The following is an 11,643-nucleotide window of genomic DNA, read 5'->3' as shown; positions in this document are numbered from 1 at the left end:
AGTTCAGTTCAGTTTTTATGACTATCCATGCCCAACGTTGTTGCCATGGAATGCCATCTAGGTCCAGCTGTCTCAAACATCTTTGCTGTTTTCCATAAGAAATGTATCTTCGAAGAAACGGCACATTACCTCCTACGCCCTGCATATGTCCAGTATGTAGATCATACGTTTACTGAATTTAATTCAACAGTTGCATGTAATAATTTTCTTATCAGGCCTAATTGGCTCTATCCTTCACTCAAATTCACCTATGAAATGGAACCGTCAGATGAACTCCCCTTCCTTAACATTCTAGTTGAGCAAATTGCCAGGGAGTTCTCCACCACAGTCCTACAAGCCTACCTTCACTGGTCAATATACATGATGGGATTCTTACAGTTCCACAATAAAAATCTTGTAAATAGGGCCACAACTATTTTCTCACCATGCAAGCTTGATGCTGCAATAGGGCGCATCAAAGGCATCCTGCAGGACAATGGCTGCCTTGAGCTGATCATTTCGCACTGTCTATCACACAAACTCATGAACAGGACTAAGGCCATCACTTTCGGCTCTGAAAGGTGCCAAGTCTAGGTCAGATAACCCTGGAAGTGCAGGGTATCTCAAAGAAAGAGTAGGCAAGAGGTCTCACGCTACTCCTGTGCAGTAGCAAAATGAGTGGTATTCACTGCTAACAGGATGCTGCAGTCAAGCCTAAAAGACATTCTGCCAATCACACAAATGACCAATGTGGTATACGAATTTCAGTGCCGATGTAATGCTGGGTATGGAAGGCATACATTCCAAAGTCTGGCACATCAAATCAAACAGCATGTCTCAGCCACTGTTCACAATGTTCAAGATACAGATCATACCCAAAACGTCTGAGCTTGCAAAACTCAAAACACAGTGTGTAAAATTGGATGTGATTCCGTGATTGGATAACATTTGCTAAATAATCCTAAATGTTCTAAGAATTACACTGACAACCAATTTATTATTGTCAGTTAGGCTCGAAGAGTGGCGCTTGTGTGTGTCCTGGAAGCTACCTATATGAATATGCAGGGACCTATTCTTGCAGACAGAAAGAACATCTACACACTATGTGTCTTTCTCAGCTAAGCAAAATAAGGGACAGTTATTTGCTGACTCAGTATAATATATTGACCAATAAGGGTCAAGCTTTCTTGTGCAAATTTCAAGCTATGCTTGGCAGTTAACTGTCAGTCACCATCACTGGTGCATTCTCCATGGAAACGCGTAGACCAGTCAGAGTCCACTTGCCAACAAATACTCTCTTCATATAAAGTAAGAATTGATGTTTGCCCCTGACTTTGGTATTCTTACAAAGTGTCCTGATGAGTTCAGGGTGAAAAGACTCAACATGTCACTTTTGCCAGCAACTCAAGTTCTGTAATACCAAATGATTGTAAGTGGTAGCTATTACCATACTGGAACAGTGTCCACGTGTCCCCTTCCCAACTTCTGCGAAATTTTCGCGGTCCTGATCCCTGTCACTCACACCATTGTTTTCCAGGTCATATGCTTTCATCAGAGGCCTGGCTAAGTCCAAGATAAAACTGTACAGGAACTCTACCCTTTCATTCATTCTCTCCAACTGAAGTTCTATCAAAACCTGAAATGGAGATAACTCTTGATGATTTGTTATTATGCAGGGTGCCACCGTCCACATACTGCCACATTCTGCAGTCCAAACACACAACCAGCTCTACAACATCTTTGCCTTTTTAATATAATTTAACTGAAGTCTTTATGCAAACATTTTTTGTTACATCAAGTAAATTAACTAATTAATTCATAAATAAATTACAATGATTCTTCATTGGTCATAATTCGAAACACCACCTTCGCTCGAAGAAAGAACAAAACATGAAAAGTCATCAAAAAAACGCTTACATTCAGAACCAATTACTACCTCTGGACTTCAGAGCTCAGGCCTCGCTCTCTCCAGTTCCATTGGTAGGACCATTCCTTGTTCTGAATCTTACCAGAACAGCACTTGTCTCTCATTGAGCCTAATTCCCTGAGGTAATTAATTACCGTGTCTATCAGAACAAGCCAAGTTGGTTCTACTCATGCCGCAGGGTGAGTCACTGCCTTACTGGCAGTCAACAGGGAATATCTGTACTTACATATGCCAGAAAGGGTGTATGAGTGCGTATCAAATAGCAAAGAATACACATGGGGAGTCATAAAGAAGATTTGTGCTTACAGAGGCACCTCAGCAGGAATATGAATGTTTGGGTCCATAATGTCCGATACTCCACCGGGAGGTCATAGAGTGGAACTGCACTTGGGGGTACTCCACAGTGTGGGTCACCAAGTGGGTCTGTGCTTGCAGAAATTCGACAGGGGAATTCACAGAGTGGATCTGCGCTTCGAATCTGCACATGGGAGTCAAAAATTTTATCTTATTTTGAATCTGGTGATCCAGTGCTCCACACAGAGAGTGACAGTGTTGGTTTGTATTGAATCCTCCACAAGTGAGTCAATGTGTTTGTCTGAAATTACAGAGCACATGGTGTAGCCAAGTATGTTTATGATTATAGGGACTCCACAGTGGGAGGCGAAGGGGGATCTGCACTAATATGAATGTAAGGCGAGTCTCAGTCTTGGTCTGTGATTGCAAAGACTTCCCAGGAGGGATTGCATTCACAGTGATTCCACCGGGAAGTCACAAAATCTGATGCCATTCATCCTGGAATCAGTACAGGAAGGGATCCTTTAAAATGTTGGTGGAACCTGGATTTTTTGTTTTCCTTCCAAATCTTTGAAAAGGACTTTTAACACTGTGCATCAACTGTTTAATAATTAGTTGAAAGGAGATTGTTAATGTCACTGGGCTAGTAATCCAGAGGTCCATGCGAATACTCTGTTGACAAAATGTCAAATCCCACCCCAGCAGCTGATGGAATTTGAATTCAAATAACAAACTGGAATTGAAAAACTAGTCTTAATGATGGTGGCTTTGAAACGGGTCTCTTGGAAACCCACCCAGTGTCCGTCCTGTTATCCTTAACCAGCCTGGCCCACATGTGAGTCCACACACACAGGAACGTTTTTTTTTTAGCCTCAACTGCCCTTTGAAATGATGTGGAAAATTATTCAATTCAAAGGCAGTTAGAAATGGGCAATAAATGTTGGCCTTGCCAGCGACGTCAAGGTGAAACGGAGGTTTCCACAAATTGGTCACTGGAATAATGTTTGGTATCTCCTTTGTACAGGAGATCATATAGTGAAAAGGTAATAGAAAATAGTCATTTGAAATAAGCAAAAGTATATAGTTATTTCACCTGGAAGCACTCTTTGAAGCCTTGTATGGTGACAAGAGTTAAGGTGAGTATACAGGTGTTGTATCCACTGTGATGACATAGAGAGGTTCTTTAGGGAAGGAAGAGGGCCTTGGGGCAATTGAGAATTGGACTAGAGTGCAGTGGGGGAAACGGTCCCTTCAGAATGCTGAAAGACGAGGCAGGATACCTGTATTTGGTAGTCGCATCATACTGGAGCTGGCTGAAATGATGGAAAAGGGAAACAAAGTTAATGCCCCAAATATTCCTTTAACTGGCAATGTTGAACACAGTCCCATTGGCCAAGATGCATCCTGCACCCCAAAGGAATTGCTCGTTTTTACCTGAGACTTCCTAGGCCACTGCCAACTTAGTTAAAACTCACACCATTAACACATGCAAATTACCCTGCTAAGAAATTGAACAGAGCTGATTGGAAAGAGCGGTGCACTTAGAGACTCATGGCACTATCTCCCTGCGCCTTATTGATAGCCTGTCGCTCACTCTTCTCTTCTCACCCGGTGCATGCTGGCCACATTCGTAACAACGCTATACCCAAATTGTTCATTCAGTCATGATAACGAATGCAGATTATCTTTTATTTGGCATTATAGCGAATAAAGAGTATAAATTAAAAGGCATAATTTGTTGGTAATTCTCAATTGCAATCATGGAAGAAGAAAACAGATTTTCAGTTATGTTACCTTTCTTCAGAATCTGGTGGAATTATTCATAACGTTTTGAGTATTCAAGCTAAAATAAAGGTCATTTGATCTTGATTTGAGAACAAATACATTGGTAAATTAAGTGGTGCTTAATCGTTATATCGAACTTAACAACTAACAAAATGATGTGTGAAGATACACCTCGTTGGTTGATTGGCCATGCTCACCACACACGGGAGAAAAAGTAACTGTCAGTAATGAAGATGGCTATGAAAACCAATGTGCAGTGTGATGCTCATTGAAGTACATGATGACAAAAGATGGGAGAAAATGTCAAGTTGATTGTTAAATTGGACACAATAGTAAAGGAATCAACAAGGAATAAAATTGCAGTTAATCAGAATATTTATCCGGATCGTGGTACATGGGGGTGTTATATCACATTCCATTGTTAAAACTATCTTAATCACATTTTCTTTTGTACTGGAAATAATCCAATAATGGAATGATAAAGTTCCCATCAATTTTACATTGCATATAATAAAGTTAGTATTGTTTGATACAATGAAAATGATAACCAATAAACCACACAACAACTTTACCGTCAATATCAAATAGTTTATTTACTGATTTCGAAACTGTGTTTATTGAAATATTATTGGAATTAACGAGTGCACATGGGCAGTAAGAGAGAGGAATTCTTAACTTGGCTTGATAAGCAATACAACGGGGAATAGAGTTTATTTGTTTAAAGAGATTATGAATAGTACACAGGGTAGAACATCACAGTTAATTATTAGCAGAGGGATTGATAACCAATGCATAAGTTGATATCTTTCCACTTAATTGTTAATATGGACTTGATAGCTAAAACAAATGGGGGTGTATTCCAGTTAATTATTTGCTTGGTCAAAATAAACAAACCCCGGTGAATAAATGTATTCTTAAATCACAAATTCCACTGCAGAAAAAAGGCCAAGCTATAAGTTTGGAAATATTTTGCTGTTGATGTATGCATTATAAATAATGCACATCGAATATAATTAAATTTATCTATGACATTCGCTTTGAGAGCAATACACTGGGGATTTATGTTCATTTATTGTTATATTAGGCTTAATTACTGACACGTGGTGGAATGATATTAAATTTAGTTTTGCATTGCACATGACAATCAAAACACTAGGTCATATTGAAACAATTACGCTATTGTTTATGCATTGTCTAATGAAATGAATTAATTGTTGCAATGTTCATGATCACACATGAAAATCTGTGCAAAGCTAGAGGTAGCTCTTAAATTTGGGTTTACAAACAATAAAGTGGGAAGAAATACAGTTAAATGTTAACAGCGCATTACAACCAGGATTCAGCTTCAAAAGTGAAAGAGAATTGTTATAATGGCACTGATGTAAGACTCAAATCAATACTTAAACATTCCTTAATAGCTATCAATCTGAAATAAGCGTATAATTATTGCGACATTAAGCATATATGCATAGGAGAATAAGGTAGCAGATAATTCTTTAATTTTACAAGATACCCAATACACCTGTGAAGAAAGATATAATTAAATGTTAAAATTTACTTAATAATTAATGTACTATTTAAGGCTGCATTGTTATGATGTTTTCATTATGTTGCATACTTAAATCAAAACTCAACTCAACCTAAAAAAAAACTAAAATAAAAAGACCTGGGAGAACTCAGCAGGTCTGCCAGCATCTGCGGAGAGGAACACAGTTAACATTTCAAGTCCCTATGACTCTTCAATGGAACTAAGGAAAAATAGAAAAGAGGTGAAATATAAGCTGGTTTTTGGTGGGGTGGGACAAGTAGAGCTGGATAGAGGGCCAGTGATAAGTGAAGATTGCCAAAAGATGTAATAGACAAAAGGACAAAGAGGTGTTGACTGTGGTGATATTAGCTAAGAAATGTGCTAATAGGTGACATTGAGAGTAGAAAGTAGGACGAGCAATGTACAGATAGCCCAAGTGGGGGTGGGGGTGGGTTGGGGGAAGGGATCGAAATAGGCGAAAAGGTAGAGATAACGGATGGAAATACATTTAAAAATAATGGAAATAGGTGGGAAAAGAAAAAAACTATATAAATTATTGGAAAAAAGGTGGAATATGAAAGGGGTTGGGGATGGTGGAGAGAGTTATGACCTAAAATTGTTGAACTCAATATTCAGTCTGGAAGGCTGTAAAGTGTCTAGTCAGAAGATGAGGTGCTGTTCCTCCAGTTTGCATTGAGCTTCACTGGAACATTGCAGCAGGCCAAGAATGGACATGTGGGCATGGCAGCAGGGTGGTGTGTTGCAATGGCAAGCGACATGGAGGTCTGGCTCATGCTTGCTGACAGACTGAAGGCATTTTGCAAAGCGGTTACCCAGTCTGCGTTTGGTCTACCACTTATCTGCCCATTTGACCATCCCATCTGTACCTTCCTATATCCCAAGACACTCAGCCTCACTAATAGCTACCACACCAATCTTTGTGTCATTGCAAACTTACTAATCCTGTTTCACATATGGTCACCGATGCCGTTTACATAAATGACAAATAATAGGGTGCCCAGCACAGATCCCTGTGGTATGCCGCTGGGTACTAAAGCAGCCTTCTGGCCTCACATTAGTACTTGATGATTTCCCTCCTATGCTGAGACTATGTCCCCATCGAGCAGAAACCATCTGACAGTGATTACCCTGTCAAGCCCCTTCAAAATTTTTTCTGAATTTCAATGAAACTACCTCTCATTCTTCTAAACTCCAGAGAAATTCAGCCCAGTTTAATAAGCCTCTCATCGGACCATAGGAACATCAAAGAAGGAGTAAGATATGTGACTTCTCAAGTAGCTTCTGCCATTCAAAGAGATCATGGCTCAACATCTGCCTCTACACCATTTTTTACCCGCTCTCCTCATATCCCGTGATGTCAATAGTATACAGAGTTCTATTGATTTATATCCTGAACAGCTGAATGGCTGTATTTCCATAGCCTTCTGGGTGGAGAATTCCAAAGAATTACCCTCGGAGTGAATAAATCTCACCTCAAAATAGTCTCAAAACAGTCTCTGATTCTGAGACGGTGTCTCTTGGCTCTGGACTCATTAGCCAGGAGAAGTGTCCATTCCACATTCACCCCGTCACACACTGCAAGGAACTTGTAAGCTTCAATGAGATCACGGCTCATTCTTCAAAACTCTGGATCATACAAGCACAGTTTGTTCAATCTCTCCTCATACAACAATCCTACCATCCCAGGGATTAGCATGGTGAACCTCCGTTGCATTCCATCTGTGGCAAATATGTCCTTCCTCAGATTAGAAGGCCAAATCTCTACACAATAATCCAGGGGCAGTATCAGCAAGGATCTACACAACTGAAGCGAGACATTTTTACTAACGCACTTACAGCTTCTCACGATGACAGCCAACATGCTATTTGCCTTCCTGATTGTTTGCTGCACCTGCACGCTAGCTTTTAAAGACTCAGGAACAAGGATAACTTGGGGCCTTTGGACACCAACACTTCCCTATATCTTACCATTTAAGCAATGTTCTGCATTTCTGTTCTCTTCTACCAATTTGGATAACTTCACACTTATTCGCATTATATTCCATCAGCCACGTTTTTGAACAATCACTTGACCTCAACAAATACCATTGAAGTCTCCCCCTCTTCACAACTTACATTTCTTCTCGTTTTGTGTCATCAGCAAAGTTCAAAATTATTATTTGGTCCGCACGTCCAAATCATTTACACTGTTTGTGATGAGCTGTGGTCTCAGCACTGATCATTGTGGTGCCGCACTAGTCAGAGCCTGTCAACCTGAGAATGACCCGTATATTCCTAATCTGTTTCCTGTGTTAACAATTTGTCAATCCATACCAGTATATTACCCCCAGCCCCATGTGCTCTATTTTTTTTTGACTGACGTCCTATGTAGGAGCTTAACATTTCCTTCTGAAAATCAAAATACTCCACATCCGCCGGTTCTTCTTCATCTATGCTATGGGTAACAGCCTCGTTGTCACTTCCGTTATAATAGATTCTAGCATTTTCCCTGCATGAAATTAACAGGACTGTTATTCTCTGATTTCGCCCTCCTTCCATTCTTAATATCAGGATTACATTCACTATTTTCCAGTCTGCTGGAACCTTTCCAGATTCTATAGAATTTTGAAAGATAACCACCAAAGCATCCACTATCTCTATAGTCACCTCCTTCAACTCTCTGGGATGTAGCTCATCTGGTCCAGGTGATATTTCAAACTTCGAGTTCTATTTCTTTATTAATACTAATATTTTCAGTTCCTCATTTTCACCAAGTCCCTTGATTCACAGTATCTCTGGGAACTGTTCTGTATCTTCCTCCATGAAGGCAAGGACACCGTAATAGTTTAGTTCCTCCACAATTTTCATATTGTCAATTATGAATTATCCTGTCTCCCCCTATAATGGATGGAGACTTTTGCAAGCTAAAATTTTGCTTTTCACAGACCTAAAAGCGTTTTACAAACCATCCTGATGTTTAACACTATCTTGCATTCATATTCTCTTTTCATTTTCTTGAGGATCAGTCCCCTGGTCCTCATTTGCTGGATATTAAATTGTTCCTAATTCTTGTGGTTAACACTCATTTTTGACACAACGCATAAGCCACTTCATTTGATCTAAAGCAATCTTTAGCTTATTTTGAGAGCCACAGTTTAATTGCTCTTCCCTGCTATTTCGTCGATCCACCCAAACTGACTTTGATCCTTCGATCTAAAATTATCTCTCAATAATGTACTGATCTCTTCACTTATTAACAGTGCTTTTACTGTTTGTCCATTCTTCCTAAATGATGAATATCAGTGAGTTTCCAACCCTGGTCAAACTTTAACCATGTTTCCATAATGGGAATAAAATCATACTGCGTTACTTCTCTTTGTGCTTTGAGGTCATCTGCCCTGTTCCCAATGTTTCAAGCATTCAGATAGAATGTCTTTAACTTTGTGTTTTTAATGATTATTCAGTTATGATCCTCTGCTGCTTCGCTTCCATTGCCTTGTAATTATGCATTCTAAATTTGTGCTTCATGTTACCAATTTGCTACACTTGGCCTTAATAGCCAAGTGGTTATGGTACTGGGTTTGTAACCCCAAGATCAAGAGTTCAAATCTCACAATAGCAAACTATGAAACAATGTAACTTCATCTGAATAGGAACAGATGGAAACGTGTTTGTACTCGAAAGAGTTACAACAGTTAAAAAAAAAACAGAAGTCTCCATAGTGTAGTGGTTATCACGTTCGCCTCACACGCGAAAGGTCCCCGGTTCGATCCCGGGTGGAAACATTAGGGGCTTGGCCTAAATAGCCAAGTGGTTATGGTCCTGGGCTTGTAACCCCAAGATCAAGAGTTCAAATCTCACAATGGCAAAACTATAGCTTGGCCTAAATAGCCAAGTGGTTATGGTACTGGGTTTGTAACCCCAAGATCAAGAGTTCAAATCTTACAATGGCAAACTATGAAACAATGTAACTTCATCTGAAACAGATGGAAACAGGTTTACTCAAAAGAGTATCAAGAGTTCAAATCTCACTATGGCAAACTATGAAACAATGTAACTTCATCTGAAACAGATGGAAACGGGTTTGTACTTGAAAGAGTTACCAATTTGCTACCTCCAATCACAGGTCCCCATCCCTTACCACTCTTCACAACAGCTCTAACAAATCTCCCTCTGAATATCTTTGGCCCAGTCCTACTAATTTGCAAACCATCTGACTTGTACAGTCCCGAACTGCCCCTAAACCAGTTGCAATGCCTTGAAATCCAAATGTCCCCCCTCAATACCAATTTTCCAGCCACATGTTCTATCCTCCTATTCCTATACTCACTCATACTGGGCACTGGGAGTAACACTGAGATGACTACTCTTAAGATGCTACTGTTCAATGGCTTCCCTAACTCCGTGAAATATGCTATCAGGACCACAGCCCTCTTCCTTACTATGTTGTTAGTCCCAATGTGGATCCAGGCTTATGGCTGTTCATCATGCCCAGAAGAATGTCTGCCAGCCAGCAGGTGTCATTCTTGCTTGACCCTGACACCATGGAGGTACCATGCTATGCTGGAGTCATATTAACAGTCAGCAGGAACATTGCACTGCTAACTGGTTTGTCGGTGGACTTGGGGTTGGAATGGTATGGGAATGGGGAGGGGTGATTATAATATGGGCGGAATTTTACAGACTCGTTGAGATGGGGGTGGAACCACTAAGTGCAACGAGAAATTTCAAAGTCTCTGGTGGCCAATGCTTCCTGCCCAATCTCAATTTTCAGGCTTGTGAGAGGAGTTTGGGTGCAGGGAGGAAGCCCAGAAATATTCATGCTTCTGCGGGAAAGAGAAGGGCCTCGATCAGCCTCCATTTAACATCGGACACCAACCCCCACACACCCGAGCAAAGAAAGTCCTCCCTCCAAATCCCTGGAGTCTCCACCAGCACTCCTAACCAATGTCTCTGCGGATCACATTTGGCCACAACTGCCTTACCCGCCTAGAGGCCCCCAACACGTACCTAGTCCTGGACTCCCATGAAAGAGGCATTGGGGAATGCTTGCCGCCCCAGTCCTGTCAACTGAAGCTCCCAGGGGGAGCTGGTGGTCAATCACATTGGCCGGAAACTCTGAGGTGCGATGTTCTCCAGAGTGCCAGGCTGATGTGCTGCCTCCAGCCGTCAACGTACAGAGGTTCGTGAAATGGCTGTAGGGCAGCCATAATGGGAGGGGTTATGTCTGCTGCCCACTCCTTGCATGGCAGGAAGCGAAACTCCATCAACCTAAAATCCAGGGCCCACACTTGCACTGGAGCTCCTCTATGCCTCAAACGCTCGGCACTATTTCAGTCCTCTGCATAACCTCGTCTTTTTGTCAGTACGTCAATGAACATTGGGGATTCTAAATCTGTTGGGCAACTTCAAAGCCAAGGCAACGATCCATTGCTCTGATTTAAATTGGAAATTTCAGATGGTTCTGACTCTCTGAGAGGAAAGGCTACCCAGGAAAGAATTAAAACCAGTGTTAACTCCTGGGTAACTATCGCATTGGCCCCCGAAAATCCCAATGGACGCCGGGGCTAGACCTCCACAACCCTCAATAACCCCCAGCTCTCGATTGCCTGGCTCCTCCCAACTGTCCCCCTGCACCCAACCCTCCGAAGTCAAGGGAAGTAGGGAAGCCTGGTCTAAGGGAGTACACTTAGACGAGGCTTCCCTACTTCCCTTGACTTCCCTACAACCTCAGACTACCCTGCTCACTCCTCACCAAGGCCCCGATGACCACGCAGTCCCCGAATGACCACGTGATCCCATACATTGATGACTTGCCTCCTCCCACTAACCACCCGATCAACATCCTCCACTTATCGCCGACCCTCCTGAGCCATCCTTCTCCCCAATGAACACCCTTCCTCCACCCCACCCACAATCCACCGCCCCCCTCCCCCCGCCCCCCGGCAGTTACCACCTGGCCATCCTCCCCCATTGCACCCTACCTCCCACACTTACCACATGAACTCCTGGATCCATCCGAAACCCCACCACTTACCGCCTGACGCCCCTCTAGAACATCCTAACCACTTGACATACCGCTACCATTCCTCCTCACTTCTTCAAGTAACTGCGATCTTTAAGCTTGACT

General features: G+C 41.7%; 1 non-coding gene across 1 annotated transcript; it reads left to right on the top strand.

The window, feature by feature from the left end:
- The first annotated feature begins 9,225 nt into the window (after window positions 1-9,225).
- On the top strand, window positions 9,226-9,298 carry trnav-cac. Its single transcript has one exon. It is a non-coding gene; the product is annotated as a tRNA-Val (tRNA).
- Window positions 9,299-11,643: the final 2,345 nt, after the last annotated feature.

The sequence above is a fragment of the Carcharodon carcharias genome (genome assembly GCF_017639515.1).
Source record: "Carcharodon carcharias isolate sCarCar2 chromosome 24 unlocalized genomic scaffold, sCarCar2.pri SUPER_24_unloc_3, whole genome shotgun sequence".
Lineage (NCBI taxonomy): Eukaryota > Metazoa > Chordata > Chondrichthyes > Lamniformes > Lamnidae > Carcharodon > Carcharodon carcharias.
The sequence above is the reverse complement of the archived record's forward strand: the minus strand, read 5'-3'. Positions and strand labels throughout refer to the sequence as shown.